General features: G+C 48.0%; 2 non-coding genes across 2 annotated transcripts; one reads left to right on the forward strand and one right to left on the reverse strand.

Annotated features, from left to right (window-relative positions):
- The first annotated feature begins 3,288 nt into the window (after window positions 1–3,288).
- LOC119173051 (U5 spliceosomal RNA) lies at window positions 3,289–3,415 on the forward strand. Its single transcript, XR_005110003.1, has one exon. It is a non-coding gene; the product is annotated as a U5 spliceosomal RNA (small nuclear RNA).
- Window positions 3,416–18,682: 15,267 nt separating this feature from the next.
- LOC119173046 (U5 spliceosomal RNA) lies at window positions 18,683–18,806 on the reverse strand. The gene has a single exon (XR_005109999.1). It is a non-coding gene; the product is annotated as a U5 spliceosomal RNA (small nuclear RNA).
- Window positions 18,807–19,777: the final 971 nt, after the last annotated feature.

Raw genomic sequence — 19,777 nt, forward strand, 5'->3', positions numbered from 1 at the left:
TCAATCATCACATTGAACGTAGAAACGGGAGAGGAAGTGGCAATCGCGATGGCCGTAGCTCACACTAACGCTTTTTGTGTAATCAACGACTCGCAGACAGCCGTTCGAAACTACGCCAGCGGCAGAATCTCTCCGAGACATTGCGGATTCTTCCCAGTATTCTAGAACGTCCCTTGACTCAACGCTCACCTTCACTTGAGAAAGTCGATGGGAGCACCGTCTCTAGGCAGGGCAAGTCACTGCATATCAGCGATAATCTGCTGCGATTCTTGAATAGCGCTGCATCATTTTCAGCCGAGCAGCGATGCAGTGCTCAACTCTGTCAAGTGAAGGGTGAAAGTCGTGTCGAGGAGCGTTTCTCAATACCGGGGTTAATACAGGCAAAATACACGAGGTGGACAAATACGTGCACATCCTGTGGTATCCTGCCCACACAATACTAGGTAACCCGGAGTACAGTGCGAATGAAATGGCGCACAATTTGGCTCAAGGTATTACGTTCTGAGTCGCGTCAGGAGAAGCGGCAACTCAAACGGACCTTTCTGCACTGGTGTGAGATGGGAGGACCGGCTCACTAAATTCAATGACATGACTTAACACTATCGACTGCAAAAGCGGGAGTACCCCCCGCATCCCCAAGCTGAATCGGGCCCAGTCCGTTCAGTGGCGGCAGCTACAAGCACGCGCTAACACGAACCCCGTCATCATGCACCACATATATTACAACGTCTGTAGTTATTAACTATGCCAGTATTGTAACACGAGAGCCCCCCTTCACCATATCCTAGGAAAATTTCTTGAGTTAGTGAGAAATTTTCGGGTCGCAGCCTCAGACGAAGACCTTCGGGCGCGTTGACGGACTGTGCTGCTCAGTTTGAGCCTAAACAAGCAACTTTGGGCGATCCAGCAGGCCAAGGAAGCTGTTGGGAGACACGGCCTTTCCGTTAGCTCCTAGGTGGAAGCCCAACCCAACAATCTGCTGAAAATAATGAAGTATCTCTCCCTCTCTAATATAACTTCAGGCTCCGAAACAAAAAGTTGGCGCATTTTTCCTGCGCGTGACCAACCACTTTACACGCGCAGTGACGTCAACTCGGCGATCGGCGACGTGACGCAGCACGCAGCTCGTCCATTAATCTCAACAAACAGTAATGAAATCAACGTCGCCGATCGCCGAGTTGTCGTCACTGCGCGTGTAAGGAGGTTGGTCAGGCGTCCGAAAGATGCGAGAGCTTTTGTGTGTTTAGAAAAAGTTTATTCTATCATGGGACGCAACGAACCTAAAGGACGAGCGTCTGTGCAACAGGCACGATAACAAACAATTGACAAAGCACAACATACATTACGCATTTAAACAAGTCTCTAAGTCCGTAGGGTGTCCATAGTCCATGGTACTAATAACTACATACACTACATATGTACAATAATCACAATATGGACAATCTAGATGATGATATATGTACAGAATTTACAAGACTTGGTGAAGATGTTAGGAAATATGTACAACAGGTATCAATATTCATAAAAGTAACATAACTTACAGCGTTCGAATGAAGAACATATATACAAGAGCTCACACCCATATGGGACTTACACAAACACACAGAAATAGTAAACACATACTGATTACATGCACTAATCAGACATTGACAGGTGACCTGGCTATAGGAAGAGCTTTTTGTGTAGAAAAAATTTATTTACAGCATGTACAGGACACAAAGGCTTCATACCATTCCAGTAACAGAGCACATACACTTCGGCACATCTATCTTTCACGACTAACATCACTACGTTACAGTGAAGACATTTGCTCTAATGTACATGACAATATTGGCTTATACATACACAAGAACTCAATGCGAGATCATGATACAATGGTATAACGATACAATAGATGCAATGAAACACGATATGTAACAAATAAAATCATACGGCGCTGCTTAGCTCAACGGGCGCTGCTTAGCACTAAGTCGGTCGAAAAATGAGTTGTATCCTTTCGTGTTCCACCTTGACGATAGGGCATGACCAATGCCGCAGAAACTCGTGCTTTCCGAGGAAGAAAAGCTCCTCGGAGAGGAACGTGAAGATCTCTCGTCAAGGGCGAAGTTCTTTATAGCAACACCCGTTGGTCCCTCGTAGTCGTAGTAGTAGTGTGTAACAAGTCTTACATTTTGACCTCCAAGAAAAGTGCGGGTGAGAGATTTCTTTTGTGCGTTGTTGAAGAATAAAACTTTTGCAGCGTGCGCGTTAACTAAAAGCTGAAATCTCGTGTCTCTCATTCCCCCTGAGCATTCATTGGCATGTACATTGAGCACTGTCTGACAAGAAAGGGTTGCTACGTTATACTCGCTGAGCGTAACTTCCTGGTTTGATAAAGGTTTAGCGAGCGTTGGGCCGCAATGTCATGATTACAGTGAACTATTATATACCATGAACTCGAGGTGGCAAAAGGTGGGAAGTAGACACGAAGCGCAAACCATAGGAAAGCGTGCGTGTGCCACCTCTTGTTCAGTCCTTGGAATGTGCGCTGAATGGCGGTGCTTCTATATGAGGAATATACGATGAAAAAATGCGAGATGGTGGCACTTGGAATGTTGAATAGGTGGACGAACAGACACACAGACATATGCATGGACGGACGCATGGATGGCTGCACGGACGCATGAACGCATGGACGTACGCAGAAGCAGATGCATGGATGAATGCAGGGATGAACGCACAGATGGACGTGCGCACGCACGACCAGACGCACGCATGGACAGGTGGATGGACGCACGGGTGGCCACACAGACGCACGCATGGACGGAAGCAAGAACGAATGGATAGACAGATGTTTCGCCCAACTCTCCATCATTCACTCCATGGGTATGCTGCCATTTTTTTCTGCGCATTTCACAGCCTGTTGACTGGCTTTTTAAGTTTAAATTTCCTGGTGTTCCTTTTTTTGTTCAAGAAGAGAAAACACAGTAATTACGTGAATAGTGAAATCGAAACGCCCTTGCATGACGCTATTCAAGCACTCCAAGCGAATGTTTATCAACACACACTCGGATCAATACGTTTATAACCAACTTGGCGGCATAAACTACAAAGAACATGGCTATATTTAACATCACTTTACTAAAAGGTATACGTTAGAAAGAAAGAGAAAAGTGGCAGGAAAGGTATTAGTATTATAAGAAGTATTGAGGATTAAGCGCCCAATCCTACAAATACCTTCTGCATACACTTGGTCAAGTACCGCAGCCGTTTTTGAGCACCTCAGAATGAATCTCAGAATTCCTTCACCGACTCAGGTCCTTCCTCACTTAATCACACCAATCTTTCGCCTTTTATTGAAGATTGCCGTGGGGAAGGACACCATAATGAGCCTCTAGGCCAATTGTCTGGGAGGCCTCGCCCGTTTGAGCGAGGCTTAACAGAGAAATCAAAAGAGAGAACTGGAGAATTTACGCACTCTTCCACTATTGAGATCCTTGAGTAGCCTGCGTAACAGTGCATGGGGAGACTTGAGGCTAACGCATCTTTGCAAGTGGAGCACAACATAGATTCACTCTAGTTCGTCTTACTCATCCCGTACTCTTGTCGATGATGAAAACATTTTATTATGAAAAATCAAAGCAAACGGCACGGCCCCCTATTTCAAGACACCTAACCTATGGTAACCTCTGGGACCGCCAGAGCCCCTAGAATGAGGGCCCGGCAGACCTCAGAAGCACCGTCCCGAAGGGTGCCTTCCCACTGCTATGGGGTACGGGTGGACCGAAGGATTGGAGGAAGGGGAGGGAAGTGAGCGGCGGAGCACTCTACGGTAACGCGAAAGGTTATGGGGATAGCGCCACAGCCTGGACATTCATCAGTATGAGTCGGGTATATTTTATTCAAAAATTGGAGGTTCGGAAAATTTCGGGTCTGCAGTTGGCGAAGTGCAGCAGCCTCCTCGCTTGTGAAGGAGTGTGGTGGGGGTTGGTGTCGTTGGCGTATGTAATGTTGTGTGACTTTGTGATATGTGAGAAGTGGGAACCCTGGCTCGGTGTTGGCCGCATTCACAGTGCGAGGCCGATCGGAGGGTCAGTTCTCGAGCAGCTGCATGAGCGCGTTCATTACCTGACAGTGAGACATGACCAGGAGTCTAGAGAAGGTGTATGCTGTGACTGTTGTGTGAAGCAACTTTGGATAAGCGTAAAAGAATAGAATGGGAGCATTCGGGAATGCCATGACCTGTTAGAAAAGCCTGACATGCCGCTTGCGAATTGGTCAGTATGTAGCACGTTTCCGCGGGGAGGCACAAGGTGTGCTGTATCGCCATAGTAACCGCCAGGAGCTCGCCCGAATTTGTGGCTGAAGATGGGAGAGATATTAAAGCTGCCCTTACAATCTTATGAGTGCCGCTTACGACCACTGCTGTGTGTTCGTTTGTCGTACGAGCCGCATCTGTTTAGTAGACCCTATTTTCGTCAACGTCACTGAGAGTGCGAGTCAGGTAGCTCAACCGTGACCACCGAAGACCAATGTTACGCTCAGGGTACATGATGCGTGGCAGAGGATGTACGCGAAGCGCTTGAGCTATTTAGAATGGCACGGAAGTACCCTGCGTTTCCGGAGGTTCAGGGGAGACTGTGTGACGCAGGTGGTGGAGTACGTGTCTACCCATTTGTGTGAGACGAAGGCGTTGGCGCTGACTAATCCACTGAGCCTTGAGTACTTCAGTGATGGTATTGTGTGTTCCTAGTCACAAAAGGCGCTGCGTAGAAGTATAGTGCGGAACGCCCAGAGCGACCTTCATGGGCTTACGGATTATTGTGGCCACACGTTCATATTGTCCCTGCGCCAGCCAGTGAAATGAAAGGTGATAACTGAAGCGGCCTATAATGCACGCAGCCACTAGTCAAAGCATGTCCCACTCCCCAAGTACCGAGCGTCTATTATTTACGCGTTGGAGCATGGCGACGATCTGCTCCTTCTGGCGGAAGAGCATGGAGACGGTGTGTCGTGCCCTGCCATCTGCTTCAACGTAATGTCCAAGGATGCGTGCTCGCTCTACCTGCGGGATATATGTTTCTTCGACGTTTCCATTGATGTGGGGCGGCGGATTTTCACGGTGGCCGCGAAAGACAAGGAGCTCAGACTTGTTTGGAGCACAAGTGAGGCCACCCCGTCAAGCATAGTCTGACACGACCTCTACCGCTTGTTGAAGCCGGTCTTGTATTTCACCGTCGGAACCCCGAAACGTCCACAGCGTGATATCGTCGGCATAGATGGCATGGTGGAGGTCCTAAGTTTGATCAAGTAGGTTAGGGAGACCTAACGTAGCGATATTGAATAATGCTGGTGAAATCACAGCTTCCTAAGGGGTGCCTCTGCCTGGGAGGTAGATGATACTCAAGCGATGTGGGCCTATACCAATTTTTGCAGTGCGATCACGAAGAAAGGCTCCGACATAGTTATAAATGTGAACGCTGCAGCGCGATTCGGCGAGGTTGCTGGAAATAACGTCGTGCTCCACATTGTCGAAGGCCGACTTAAAGTCCAGCGAAAATAAAGCGTGGGTTTGAACACCCCGCCACGGACCCAAGACCTGCTCTTTCAACTGGAGCAACACATCTTGCTTGGGCAAGCGCGAGCGAAGTCCAAAATGCGTATGCGAGAAGAAATACTGGCTCTCGAGCAATGGATGCAAGTGCTGCAGGACAACATGTTCAATGAGCTTGCCTATACATGACGTAAGGAAAATCGGTCGTAAATCTTCGACGGATATTGGTTTCCCTGGTTTCGGGATGAGGGAAATTTCCGCATGTCGCCCTGCTTGGGGTAGCGTGCCGTTCTGCCAGTGCTCGTCAAACGTGTCCACCTGGTGCGTAAGATCTACGTGGTTGAGATATCGAAGGGTCGTGTACGGGATGTGTTTAGTACCGGGCGATGAATTCCTGCGGACATCTTCTAACATGGAGCGGACCTCTCGAATTTTGACTTCGGCATCTAGGGCACTGAGCGAATCTATGTCGTATGGGTACGAGTGATACTGGAGACTCACTCCCGAAGGAATATAACGTGCCTTTAATTCATACAGGAGGCGTTCAGGCGAGTTTATAAACGAATGAGTGAGGACATGCAATCGTTTTTGTGTCTGTGCCTTTTTTGCCGGTCTATAAGTGCTCGGAGAATGTTCCATGTCTTAGCAGTACTCAGGGTGCCGGCAAGACGACTACTAAATTCCTCCACTTGTTTCTCGTGAGAGTGTGGGCGTATTCCGGGGCTTGTCGAGTGATACGCGCAATCTGAAGTTTCAGTTTGCGATTTAGGCGCTGACGCTTTCAACGCTTTGTCGGTCACCTTCTTGCGTCCCACAAGTGGAAGAGTGTGGGACGACGTCAGGATTGATGGGCATTGTGGTGATCGACTGCGTGGTGGCATCGAGGTCAGCCGTAAGGGCCGCGAGCGAGTCGTCGTAGCCATCCACTTCTGAACTGGCCGTCCGTAGCTCTAGAAATTTATCCCAGTTTATTATACGAACATTACGTTCAGGCCGGTGCGAACTGTCATGAGGAAGGGCGGTTGCGATGATATGGTGGTCACTTCCAAGAGTTTCGTATAAGGAACCACTTGAGTTGACTGCGCCAGTACCGCGAATCATCGTGGGATCGGGACACGTATCTCGCGAGACGCTATTCCCGGCGTGGCTTGGTTGTGTGAGATCAGTGAGCATCGCGAAGCAATTAATGCATATGGTGTCCCACACTTTTGTTCCTTTTCCAGTGTTCTTAGGATATCCCCAAACCGAGTGCGCTGCGTTGAAATCTCCGCAAATCAACAGCGTATTACCAAGGTTACTAAATTCTGTAAAAAAGGTAATGAAAATTGCGCGTGTGGGAAAGAGGAGAAATGTAAATATTTAGAATGAAAAGACATTCGCTGCATTTGGTGTGTGTGATTGCTTCTATAATTTGATGGGGAATGTCAATGGCGACCGAATGTAGGCGTACTGTGAGACGGTTAGACACAAGTGCCCTTATTAGACCCGAATCGCTACCGTACACTTCAAACCTGCAAGAGAGGGGATGCAGTTGGGCTCCTGAAGGAGTTTGACGTGGGGAGCCATTGAGGTAATGGCAATGTACTTCTGCAGAAGGCCCCGCTTGCGGCGGAACTCTCTGCAGTTCCATTGCCAGACCACAAGATGATACGGGTTACGCATCGCGATCTTCACTTCTAAGATACGCAGGGCGTGTGTATGGGTTGGAACGATTTGTGTTTGGTGCGAGTTTTAGAGCAGGGGTGAGCTCCGGCGCATTTGTTGCATGTATCGCTCAGTTTGTTGCTGTATTTCGGTAGACACAGTGAAGACACTGTTACCTATTAAAGTTTAGAGCGTCGCTACTGTGTCGGTTAGGTTGTTCTGCATTGCAGACACTGCCTGAATGATCATCACTCCCAGTCAGTTGCCGGATAACGAACGGCATATAGGCGGCGCGCTCCTGCGTTTTGACTCAAATCCTGTCTATAGAGAACCCAGCAATAAAAAAATACCCGTGACAGCCGCGCGCCGCGGAAGTAACACATACAGCCGGTAAGAGCAGGTGCAGGAAGGAAAAAAAAAACAAAAAATGGCCATCTATCTGCATGTTAACCTGCAAATGTCATCAAAATACGATAGTCTTGCATGTGGCGAGAGTGAAGAAAACATTTATTTGATGTTCTGTGCAAAAAAATTGGTGAATAGTATTCTGGAGGCGCTGCGTTAGGGTGCCTCGAGCGTGCAGCGGAGGCGAACGAGCGCATCAAGTCTCGTCATGGATGGATGGATGGATGGATATGGATGTAAGCTTTAGATCGGGTGGTGGCTAGCACCACCAAGCCGTAATATTTAATGAACCATAAAACTAGATCTATTTTTTCCCTTTAAATACTGATGTTGAGGATTCGCACTTTGCACTGAAGGGTTTAGGTTTCACTTATGCCTTGACTTTAGCCGCCGATGAGATAACCTTCTTCTGGTTAATTCTACCTGCTTGAAGTCTATCTTGCCCTCCCTGTCCCTAAACCCCAGTGCTTTGAAGAACTCTGCGCCATCATCCTGAACTATAGGGTGAATCCCTTTGAAAACATTATTAAGTGTTCCACAGTTTCTTCTTCCACTCCACACGCACTGCATACCGTGTCTACCCCTTCGTATATGGCCCGATATGTCTTGGTTCGCAATACTCCCGTCCTGGCCTCAAACAGTAGAGAACTACCCCGAATATTATCAGAGACCCTTTCTTTGGCAATTTCCTGCTTAAATGTTTCATAGACACTAGTGCGGGCTTCCTAATCATGCCAATTCTCCACATGTCAGTCTCAGCCTCCTTGACCTTCTTCTTAACGGATAATTGTTTTTGGTTTGGCCCCCTGCTGTTTTTCTAAGTGTTTACCAGTCAACTTTCTGGTTCGCTTCCTCCATTTTGTATCGACATTCTTCTTGTACAAGTAGCTGAAAACCTTCTTTGCCCAACGCTCCTCCCCCGTTTCTCTCAATCGCTTCTCAAATTTTATCTTGCTGCTAGCTTCCCTGCCCTCAAATGATGTCCATCCCATATCACCTTGCACTCCCTGATTTGGTGTTTTCCCGTGAGCTCCTAGGGCAAGCCTACCTATTCCACGTTGCTTAATTTCTAATCTTGCTTGATCTTCTGATCTCATGCACATGACTGCATTGCCGATCATCAGACCAGGAACCATGACCCCTTTCCATATTCCTCTCACAACATCATACCTATTGTAATTTCACAGTGCCCTGTTTTTCATTACCGCTTCATTCCTGTTACCTTGTGTCGTCACGTATGTTTCGTCTTCCCTAAGGTACTCGGCCCCATTGCTTATCCATACGCCCAGATATTTGTATTTATCTGTTATCTCAAGCGTGACCTCCTGTATTGTAAGCTCACTACCTTCATTGTCAATAAAAATCATGACTGCTGATTTTTCCTTACTGAATCTGAAATCTAACCTATCTCCCTCATTACCGCAGATGTCCACCAATATCTGCAAATCTTCCTTGTTGTCGGCCATTAGCACTATCATCTGCGTACATCAATGCTGCTAGTGCCTTCTGAATGAGTTTTCCTTGTTTGACGAAATAGAGGTTGAAACCCAGTCCACTTCCCTCTAACTTGGCCTCTAATCCTTGTATGTACATCATGAATAATAAGGTTGACAGGGGACACCCCTGCTTAAGCCCCTGTTGTACCTCTGCAGGCTTGGATACCTGTTTTTCCTACTTTATAACTACCTTGTTACATTTAGAGATATCCTTTAAAAGATTAGTGACTATATCTTCCACGCCTAGTTTGTCCAGTATTCCCCCCAAGCCCTGTTGAACCACGCTATCGTACGCTCCCTTGATATCCAAAAATGCTAGCCACAGGGGCCTGCGTTCTTTTCCTGCTATTTCGATGTACTGCGTCAGTGAGAACAGATTGTCTTCCAACCTCCTGTGTTTCTGAAACCCATTCTGGAGTTCCCCCCGCACTTCCTCAACCTCTATTTATGCCTGCCCTCTTTCCTTTATAATCTGCATCGCCAGCCTGTAGATGACTGATGTCACTGTTATAGAACGGTAGCCGTTTATGTCAGCTTTCCTCCCTTTCCTTTATAGACCATGCTCATCCTGTTAAGTTTCCATCCATCGAGAACTTCTCCATCGATTATTACTTTGTTCCCTGCCTCTCTCAAAGCCTGCTTAGACTTCGGACCTAATGCCTTTTATCAGCATAATTGAAATCCCATCTACGCCTGTTGACGTACTACTAGGAACCCTTTTCTCAACCCTTTCGCACTCTCGTTGTGAAAATGGAGCTATTGTGCCACTTGATTCATCCTTGTCTATTGTGGTGCGTAAAGCACTTCTTTGTTGAAACTTTTCTGTCACCCTTGTTCTTATATATTCTATAGCTTCGTCCCCTTCTAGCCTAGCACCTTGAGCTGTAGTTATAAATCTCTGCTGTAGGCTCGTCTCATTTCTTAGGGAGTTTTGATGGTTCCAAAATTTCGCAGCTGCCTTTCTGTCCTTTTTATCTACTTCTGCCAGCCACTGAGTACCCTTTCTATTAATCTTTTCATTGATCAGGAGAGATGCTTCCCTTCTACATCTTAGAAACATTTCCCATTTTCTTTCAACATCATTTGTCGGTTCACCCCGCTGCTTAGCATGTCTGTGTTCCCTAGAGGCTTTCTGACGTTTTGCTATGGCTCTCTTAACTTCGTCATCCCACCAACTTTTGGGTTTTGTGCCTTCTTTTCCGGGGTGACTTGTCACGTGCCTTAGCAAGCTCTAGCTCAAACAGTCTAATTAGATTCGTGTATGTCCACACTGTTTTATTATACTTAGTGATTACTTTCTTAATTTGTTTAGTGCCTATTTCAATTTGCCTTTCTGAATAACAATTTTCCTGTAGCTGCTCATCTTGTCTCCTTCCCACTTTCACTGCTCTTCCAAAACTGAGCTTGATACGTTTGTGATCACTACCCAGACTTCTGGAGCCACCTTCATCTATGTGCATTTTCCTGAGCTTATCATATATCCAATGTGATATCAGTGCGTAATCTATCGTCAACTGCAGCCTTCCTACTTCCCTTGTTATTTGCCCTTCACACTTCTCGGTAGTGTTGCAAATGATCAAATCAAGCCTTTCACACATATCCATGATCATTTTGCCTGTCGTGTTGGTATACCCATCTATTTGTTCTATGTGCGCATTCATATCTCCTAGTATAGTTATCTCGCACTCTCCTCCTTAGTCCTGAATCTCATTTGATATACACTCCACCATTTCCTGGTTTTCCTCTCTAGCTTTTGCTCCCGTCCACAAGTACACGAAACCAAGGACTGTCATTTGCCCTGCCACTTTCCCTTTCAGCCATAAATGTTCATTGCACTCCTGCTTGACCCTTTGCCAATCTGTACGTTTATGAATGAATGCCCCAATACCACCCACCTTTCTGCTGCCTTCTGTTCTATTACAATATTCCCACGCGTAGTCTGCATTGTTAGGAGGTTGTTGCATGTCCCTGAGATGTGTTTTACAAAACTCTATACCATAGGCTTCTCCTCCCTTAGCTGTTTTTCTGTCTCTTCTCACTTCAGCCTGTTCTTACCACCCTGCATGTTAGTATACGCTATGTCTGAATTGGCTCGGCGCTCGTGGCTACGTATATTTCTGCCCCGCACTCAACCTATCTTAAATACTGGTGCCACTTCGGAATCGTATCTGTCCATACCACCTGTCAAAGAGTCTCCCTGGGTTTTTTCCTCGTTAGTAGCTATCCTGCACCACGAAGGGCCTGCTTGCCCCCCAAAAAAGCTACTGCGCGTCCTGCAAGTCATCAACCCACCTCATGACCTAGTCGCCCATCGAAATGAATTCTGTCTCGTTGAAAACCACCCCACCTATGCACCTCTCTGTTTATTTCCACCACCTCAAAGCCTTTTTCTTGACTCATCCGCCATATCTCTTGGTTTGCCTTGACAACCGCTCTCTGCAGGTTGCTATCACGCACCGGTACCTCCGGTATCGTGCATATCACTACCTGTACCTGAGGAGAAGTGGCTCTCATGTCATCGAAGCCTTTCGCCAGTGTGGTTGCTAGTCCTGGTGTATCTTTATTTAAGACATCGTTGTAAACCACCTAAAATTGTCACGAGGTTTTGTCTAACAGCTGTAGTTTTGAGTTTTGCGCTCGCTTGCCTCATGACTGCTTCCAGCTTGCATCCTGGGAACGCCCCTACTGCAACCTTCTTGTCACATTTTACCCTCTCTTTGATGGTTTTTGTGCATCGATTTAAATTCGAGTCCCCGGCGATTATCACATGCTGTGACTTTTCAGCTGGAGCGTCATGACCCTGGGGGCTACTTGCACCTGTGATGCCGGCTGCTTTGTCTCCTCCCAGCCCCACTACTACCTCGCTCAAGCTGGGCCTTGCGACAATTGAACCGGCTGAACCTGTTTTTTCCGAAGCTGCTTGCTCTTTCTTCTCCGCCGTTCTGGTTGCCGGTTCCCTACTGTTTTCTTCGTAGGCTGCTCCTCTGTTCACCTTGGCTAGTGCTTCCTCGGCGGACTTCAGCCTTACTTCCATAGCCATCGTTTTCTCTTGGTTTGTCGCCAACGCAATTTCGAGTTCGGCGATTCTCATCAGCAGGTCACTCTGGCAACCATCATTTTCTCCATTTTCTCCTCGACCTCACATTGCCTACACTTCGCGTCAGCCTCTTCTTGGGTCCACTTGGGTCCACACCTGGGTCCACTTTCAAAGCCACCCCACATCCTGAACACTTCACGGTCTTTTTAATCATGTCTTTCCGACACCAATTGTCCCTATGACTTGTCTCACTCGATAATTACAAAACTCGAGGTCTGCCCTACGAAAAAGAGAAAGTCTAAGCTCTCCTACAAAAATGTGCATGTTCAATGCACGTGCATCTCCCCCTCTGGGTGGCAAAAGAAAAAAACAAAAAAAAACAAAAAAATCAAACACACACGCACAATTTAATAAATACCTGGTGACTGATCCCCGAAAAGCCGTACAATAAAATAAGTGCTACAGGGATTTTAACTGCTGCCTTTTAATTATAATGGCAAGCTCAAAACATGCAAAACAACTTATTTGCGCAGTCGATCGGGAGCGCTCAAAAAACACGTCCATCCACCGTGACAGTCCGAACAGTCAAATGTGAGACATGAGCGCCATCTGGCAGTTTTTTCGGAAAAAGAAGCGCGTGGCTCTGAGACGGGTGTGCGTGCCCGTCTCGGAAGGGATAAGGTGTAGAACGCAAGGCGACGGGTCAGGGCCACCACCGTCGCCTCTTAGCAAAGCGTTGGAAACACTCCCCTTTTTGTGCAAGCGTTGCATGGTCAGTGCAGCGTGATAAGCACTACGGTCCTTAAAATTACCTATGTATGCCTTTTATAGTAAAAGATGCACATGCAGAATATACACGTGTCGTTATGGTGCCCCAGACATGCACAATAATTGCTTTCTAATTGACAAGTGCGCAAGTATGAACGCTTTATCTGAGACGCTTTATCTGAGACGGGCGTGCACGACCGTCTCAGAGCCCCGTGTATCGTTTTACAAGATAACTGCCAAATAGCGCTCATGTCTCAAGTGTGAAGGAACTAGGTGCGCTCGTTCGTCTCCATTGCATACTCGAGGCACTGCATACGCCTCCAGAATACCATTCGCCAATTTTCCTGCGCAGAACACCAAATAAATGTTTTATTCGCTCTGTCCACAAGCAAGATTATCGTCTTTCGACGATATTTGCAGATGAACATACAGATACAGGGCCAATGTTTCTTTTTTTCCTTCCTGCCCCTGCTCTTACCGGCTGTATGCATTAATTCCACGGAGCCCGGCTGTCACGGGTATTTTTTTATTGCTGGGCTCCCTATAGACAGGATTTTAGTCAAAACGCGGGAGCACGCCGCCTATATGCCGTTCGTTACCCGGCATCTGACCGAGAGTGTATGCTCAATCAGGCAGTATCTGCACTGCAGGACACACTCAACAACACAATAGCGACGTTCTAAACCTTAAGTAACAGTGTCACCGCTCTGTCTACCGAAATACAGAAACAAACTGAGCGAAGCATGCAAGAAATACGCCGGGAACTCATTCTTCTCTAACACTCGCACCAAACACAAATTGTTCCCACCCATACACACGCCCTGAAGTGAAGATGGCGACGCGTAACCTGTACCATCTTGTGGCCTGGCAAAGGAACTGCAGGGGGTTCCGCCGCAAGCGGCGCCCTCTGCAGCAATACATTGCCATGACATCAATGGCTCCCGACTTCATACTCCTTCAGGAGCCCAACTGCGCCCCCTCTCTTGCAGGTTTCAAAGTTTACAGTAGCGATTTAGGTCTCATAGAGGCACTTTGACTAACCGTCTTACAGTAGGCCTACATTCGGTCGCCACTGACATTCTCCATTAAATTATTAAGATAATCACGCACACCAAACGCAGCGAAAGGCTTTTCATTCTAAATATATAAAGTTCTCCTCGTTCCCGCACGCACAATTTTTATTACCTTTTTAGAGAATTCAGTAAGTGTTGGCGCAGTAATCTTAAGTGGGTCCTTAGACGAAACATTTGGGAGTGGACCATCGTATCATCGAAACCGCCCTTTCTCTTGCCAGTTCGCGCCAGCCTGAACGTAAATAAGGTGTAGAACGCAAGGCGACGGGTCAGGGCCACCACCGTCGCCTCTTAGCAAAGCGTTGGAAACACTCCCCTTTTTGTGCAAGCGTTGCATGGTCAGTGCAGCGTGATAAGCACTACGGTCCTTAAAATTACCTATGTATGCCTTTTATAGTAAAAGATGCACATGCAGAATATACACGTGTCGTTATGGTGCCCCAGACATGCACAATAATTGCTTTCTAATTGACAATTGCGCAAGTATGAACGCTTTATCTGAGACGCTTTATCTGAGACGGGCGTGCACGACCGTCTCAGAGCCCCGTGTATCGTTTTACAAGATAACTGCCAAATAGCGCTCATGTCTCAAGTGTGAAGGAACTAGGTGCGCTCGTTCGTCTCCATTGCATACTCGAGGCACTGCATACGCCTCCAGAATACCATTCGCCAATTTTCCTGCGCAGAACACCAAATAAATGTTTTATTCGCTCTGTCCACAAGCAAGATTATCGTCTTTCGACGATATTTGCAGATGAACATACAGATACAGGGCCAATGTTTCTTTTTTTCCTTCCTGCCCCTGCTCTTACCGGCTGTATGCATTAATTCCACGGAGCCCGGCTGTCACGGGTATTTTTTTATTGCTGGGCTCCCTATAGACAGGATTTTAGTCAAAACGCGGGAGCACGCCGCCTATATGCCGTTCGTTACCCGGCATCTGACCGAGAGTGTATGCTCAATCAGGCAGTATCTGCACTGCAGGACACACTCAACAACACAATAGCGACGTTCTAAACCTTAAGTAACAGTGTCACCGCTCTGTCTACCGAAATACAGAAACAAACTGAGCGAAGCATGCAAGAAATACGCCGGGAACTCATTCTTCTCTAACACTCGCACCAAACACAAATTGTTCCCACCCATACACACGCCCTGAAGTGAAGATGGCGACGCGTAACCTGTACCATCTTGTGGCCTGGCAAAGGAACTGCAGGGGGTTCCGCCGCAAGCGGCGCCCTCTGCAGCAATACATTGCCATGACATCAATGGCTCCCGACTTCATACTCCTTCAGGAGCCCAACTGCGCCCCCTCTCTTGCAGGTTTCAAAGTTTACAGTAGCGATTTAGGTCTCATAGAGGCACTTTGACTAACCGTCTTACAGTAGGCCTACATTCGGTCGCCACTGACATTCTCCATTAAATTATTAAGATAATCACGCACACCAAACGCAGCGAAAGGCTTTTCATTCTAAATATATAAAGTTCTCCTCGTTCCCGCACGCACAATTTTTATTACCTTTTTAGAGAATTCAGTAAGTGTTGGCGCAGTAATCTTAAGTGGGTCCTTAGACGAAACATTTGGGAGTGGACCATCGTATCATCGAAACCGCCCTTTCTCTTGCCAGTTCGCGCCAGCCTGAACGTAAATTTCGTATAACGAACTGGGATAAAATTCTAGAGCTACGGACTGCCAGTCCAGAAGTGGATGGCTACGACGACTGGCTCGCGGCCCTCACGGCTGACCTCGATGCCACCAGGCAGTCGATCACCACAATGCCCGTCCATCCCGACGTCGACTCGCACCTTCTCCCATTGTGGGACGCTAGAAGATGACTGACAAAGTGTTGGAAGCGTCAGCACCTAAATCGCAAACTGAAGCTCCTGATTGAGCGTATCACCCGAAAAGCCCAGGGATACGCCCCGACTTTCACGAGAAACAACTGGAGGAGATTTTGTAATCGTCTTGCCGGCATCCTGAGTACTGCTAAGACATGGGACATTCTCCGAGCACTTATAGACCGGCACGAAGGCGCAGAGTCAAAAATGGTTGTATGTCCTCACTCATGCGTTTATAGACTCTCCTGACCATCTCCTGCGTCAATTAAAAGCAGGTTATATCCCTTCGGGAGCGAGTCCCCAGTACCACTCATACCAATACGACAAAGATTCGCCCAGTGCCCTTAATGCTGAAATCACAATTCAAGAGGCCCGCTCAGTGTTAGAAGATGTCCGCAAGATTTCATCGCCCAGTACTGACCACATCCGATACACGACCCTTCGAAATCTCAACGAAGCAGACCTTACGCACCCGGTGGACACGTTTCACGAGCATTGGCGGAACGGCACGCTACCCCAAGCATCGTCACATACGGAAATTTCCCACACCCGGAAACCGGGGAAACCCACCTCCGTCAAAGATTTACGACCGATTTTCCTTACGTCATGTATAGGCAAGCTCATTTAACATGTCACGCGGCACTTGCAGCCATTTCTCGAGAGCCATTCTTTCGTCTCGCATATGCAGTTATGTTTTTGCTCGCACTTATCCAAGCAAGATGTGTTGCTTCAGTTGAAAGAGCAAGTCTTGAGTCCGTCGCGGGATATCCAAACCCACGCTTTTTTTGCGCTGGACTATAAGTCGGCCTTTGACAATGTGGAGCACGACCTCATTTCCAGCAAACTCGCTGAATCACGCTGTGGCGTTCAAGTTTAAAACTAATTCAGAGCCTTTCTTCGTGATCGCGCTGCAACAATTGTATAGGCCCGCATCACTCCAGCATCATCCACCTCCTAAGCTGAGGCACCCCTCAAGAAGCTGCGATTTCACCAACATTATTTATTATCACTACGTAAGGCTTCCCTAAACAGCTTGACCAAGCTTAGGACCTGCACCATGCCATCTATGCTGACGATATCATGTTGTAGACGTTTCGGGGTTCCGATGGTAAAATTCTAGACCTGCTTGAACAAGCTGTAGAGGTCGTGTGAGACTATGCTCGACGGGGTGGCTTCACTTGTCCTCCGAACAAGTATGAGCTTCTTGTCTTTCGTGGCCGCCGTAAAAATCCGCCACCCCACATCAATGTAAACTTCGAAGGAACACCTATCCCGCAGGTAGAGCGAGCATGCATCCTTGGACCTTACGTTGAAGCAGATGGCAGGGCACGACACTCATCTCCATACTCTCCCGCCAGACGGAGTAGATCATCGCCATGCTCCGACGCGTAAATATTAGACGCTCGAGACTTGGGGAGCGGGACATGCTTCGACTAGTGGCTGCGTGCATTATAAGCCGCCTGAGTTATCACCTTCCATTTCACAGGATGATGCAAGGACAACATGAACGGGTGAACACACTCATCCGTCAGGCCATGGAGGCAGCTCTGGGCGTTCCGCCCTGTACTTCTACGCAGCGCCTTTTGTCACTAGGAGTGCACAATCCCCTCACTGAAGCACTCGAGCCCCAGTCGATTAGTCAGCGCCAACGCCTTCTTCTCACACCAACGGGTAGACACGTACTCCACCACCTGGATCACCTAGTCCCCCCTCAACCTCCGGAAACACAGGGTACTTCCGTGCCACTTGAAATAGCTCAAGCGCTTCGCGTACATCGACTGCCACGCAACATGCACCCTGAGAGTAACATCGGTCGTCGGTGGGCGCGGTTGAGCTACCTGAATCGCACCCTAAGTGACGTTGACGAGAATGAGGTCTACTACACGGACGCGGCTCGCACGACAAACAGACACACAGCGGTGGTCGTTAGCAGCACTTATGAGATTGTAAGTGCGGCCTCAATATCTCCCCCATGTTCAACCACAAATTCGGGCGAGCTCCCGGCGGTTACTTTGGCGATACATCACACCTTGTGCCTCCCCGAGGAAACATACTACATAGTAACCAATTCGCAAGTGGCATGTCGGGCATTCCCCATAGCTTCCATTCTATTCTCTAACGCACATCCAAAGTTGCTTCATAGAGCAGCCACATCATACACCTGCTCTAAACTCCTGGTCATGCCTCACTGTTGGGTAATGAACGCACCTATGCGGCTGCTCAAGAACTCACGCTCCGAGCGGCCTCGTACAGTGAGAAGGCCCACACAGAGCCAGGTTCCCCACTTCTCACATGTCAAGAAGTCACACAATATTACATACGCCAACGACACCAACTCCCACCAGACCTCTTCACACGCGAGGAGGCTGTTGCACTTCGCCAACTGCAGACCCGAACTTTTCCGAACCTTCCATTCATGAATAAAATATACCCGACTTGTTATACTGATGCTTGTCCAGGCTGAGCAAACGGCGGAGCATTCTACGTTACCGTAGAATGCTCCGCCGTTTACTTCCCTCCGCTCCCGCCAATCCTTCGGTCCACCCGAACTCCAAAGCAGTGGGAAGGCACCCTTCGTCACGGCGCCCCGGAGGTCTGCCGTGCCCTCATTCTCGGGGCCCGGGTTGTCCCAGAGGTACCATAAGTTAGGCGTCCTGAAATACCGACCCGCGCAGTTTTCTTTAATTTTTCATTATAAAATGTTTTCATCATCGACAAGAGTGCGGGACGAGTAAGAGGAACTAGAGTGAATCCATGCTGTGCTCCACTTGCATGGAAGCGTTAACCTCAAGTCTCCCCATTCACCATCACGCAGGCCACTAAAGGATCCCATTAGTGGAAGAGGGCGTAAATTCTCCAGTTCTGTCTTTTGATTTCTCTGTTAGGCTTCGCCCAAATGGGCAAGGCCTCCCAAAAATTGGCCTAGTGGCTCATTAGGATGTCCTTCCCCGCGGCAATCTTTAGTAAAAGGCGAAAGATTGTTGCGGTTAACTGAGGAAGGACCTGAGCGAATGAAGGAATTGTGGATTTATATCTCAGGTGTAGAAAAACGGCTGCAATGCTTGACCAAGTATATGCACAATATATTTGATGGATTGGGTGCCTAATCCTCAGTACTTCTGCTTCTGATATTACAAATACTTTTCCTGTCGGCTTTCTTTTTCTAACGTATACCTTTTAGTGAAGTGATGTCAAATATAGCCGTGTTGTTTGTAGTTTATGCTGCCAAGTGGGTAATAAACGTATGATTCCAAGTGTGTGTTGATAAACATTCGCTTGGAGCGCTTGAGTCGCGTCATGCGAGGGCGTGTCGGTTTCACTATTCATGTACGTACTGTATTTTCCTTCCTTAAATAAAAAAGAAAGCAGACAAATTTAAACTTAAGGCCTAGTCAACAGGTTCTGAAACGCGCAGAAAAAGCTCGCGCATCTTTCGTACACCTGACCAACCTTCTTGTACGCGTAGTGACGTCAACTCGGCGATCGGTGACGTTGATTTTGTAGCGGCGAGAGAAGGAGAGACGTGAGAAGACGTCGAAGGCGGCCGATGGGGCCGTGCTGATCTCTCCACTTTATTGCTGGCCTGAAGCGGAGCCACGTCGGCTACCAGCGTCCGCCACGTCAGGCGTGTCAGCTCGTCCTCCTCGCGCAGCTCGAGCTCGCGCCAGCTGCGCGAGAGACGCGGCGCGGTGATGGAAAAAATGATGATGGTGATGATGGCACTACAGGGCTCCCCCCCTAGCGCTTTGCGCGATTTGAACGCATATGAAAAAAAGAAAGAGGGTGACAAATGCTATGTACATGAACGGCAGTCCATAAAATGTTCCTTTGGCAAGTCCAGTTTGTCAACGTGTAGTGACCATCGGGAACCAGTGGGTCTCTGGTGGGCGACACTGAGAGTTGCACAGTGGACGAAGAAGTAAGCGCTCGATGGAAAGAAATGCGTAATGGCGGATGGCTCGGTCTCAGAGGTCTTCAATCG

Source organism: Rhipicephalus microplus, chromosome 4 (genome assembly GCF_043290135.1).
Source record: "Rhipicephalus microplus isolate Deutch F79 chromosome 4, USDA_Rmic, whole genome shotgun sequence".
In the NCBI taxonomy this organism is placed as follows: Eukaryota; Metazoa; Arthropoda; class Arachnida; order Ixodida; family Ixodidae; genus Rhipicephalus; species Rhipicephalus microplus.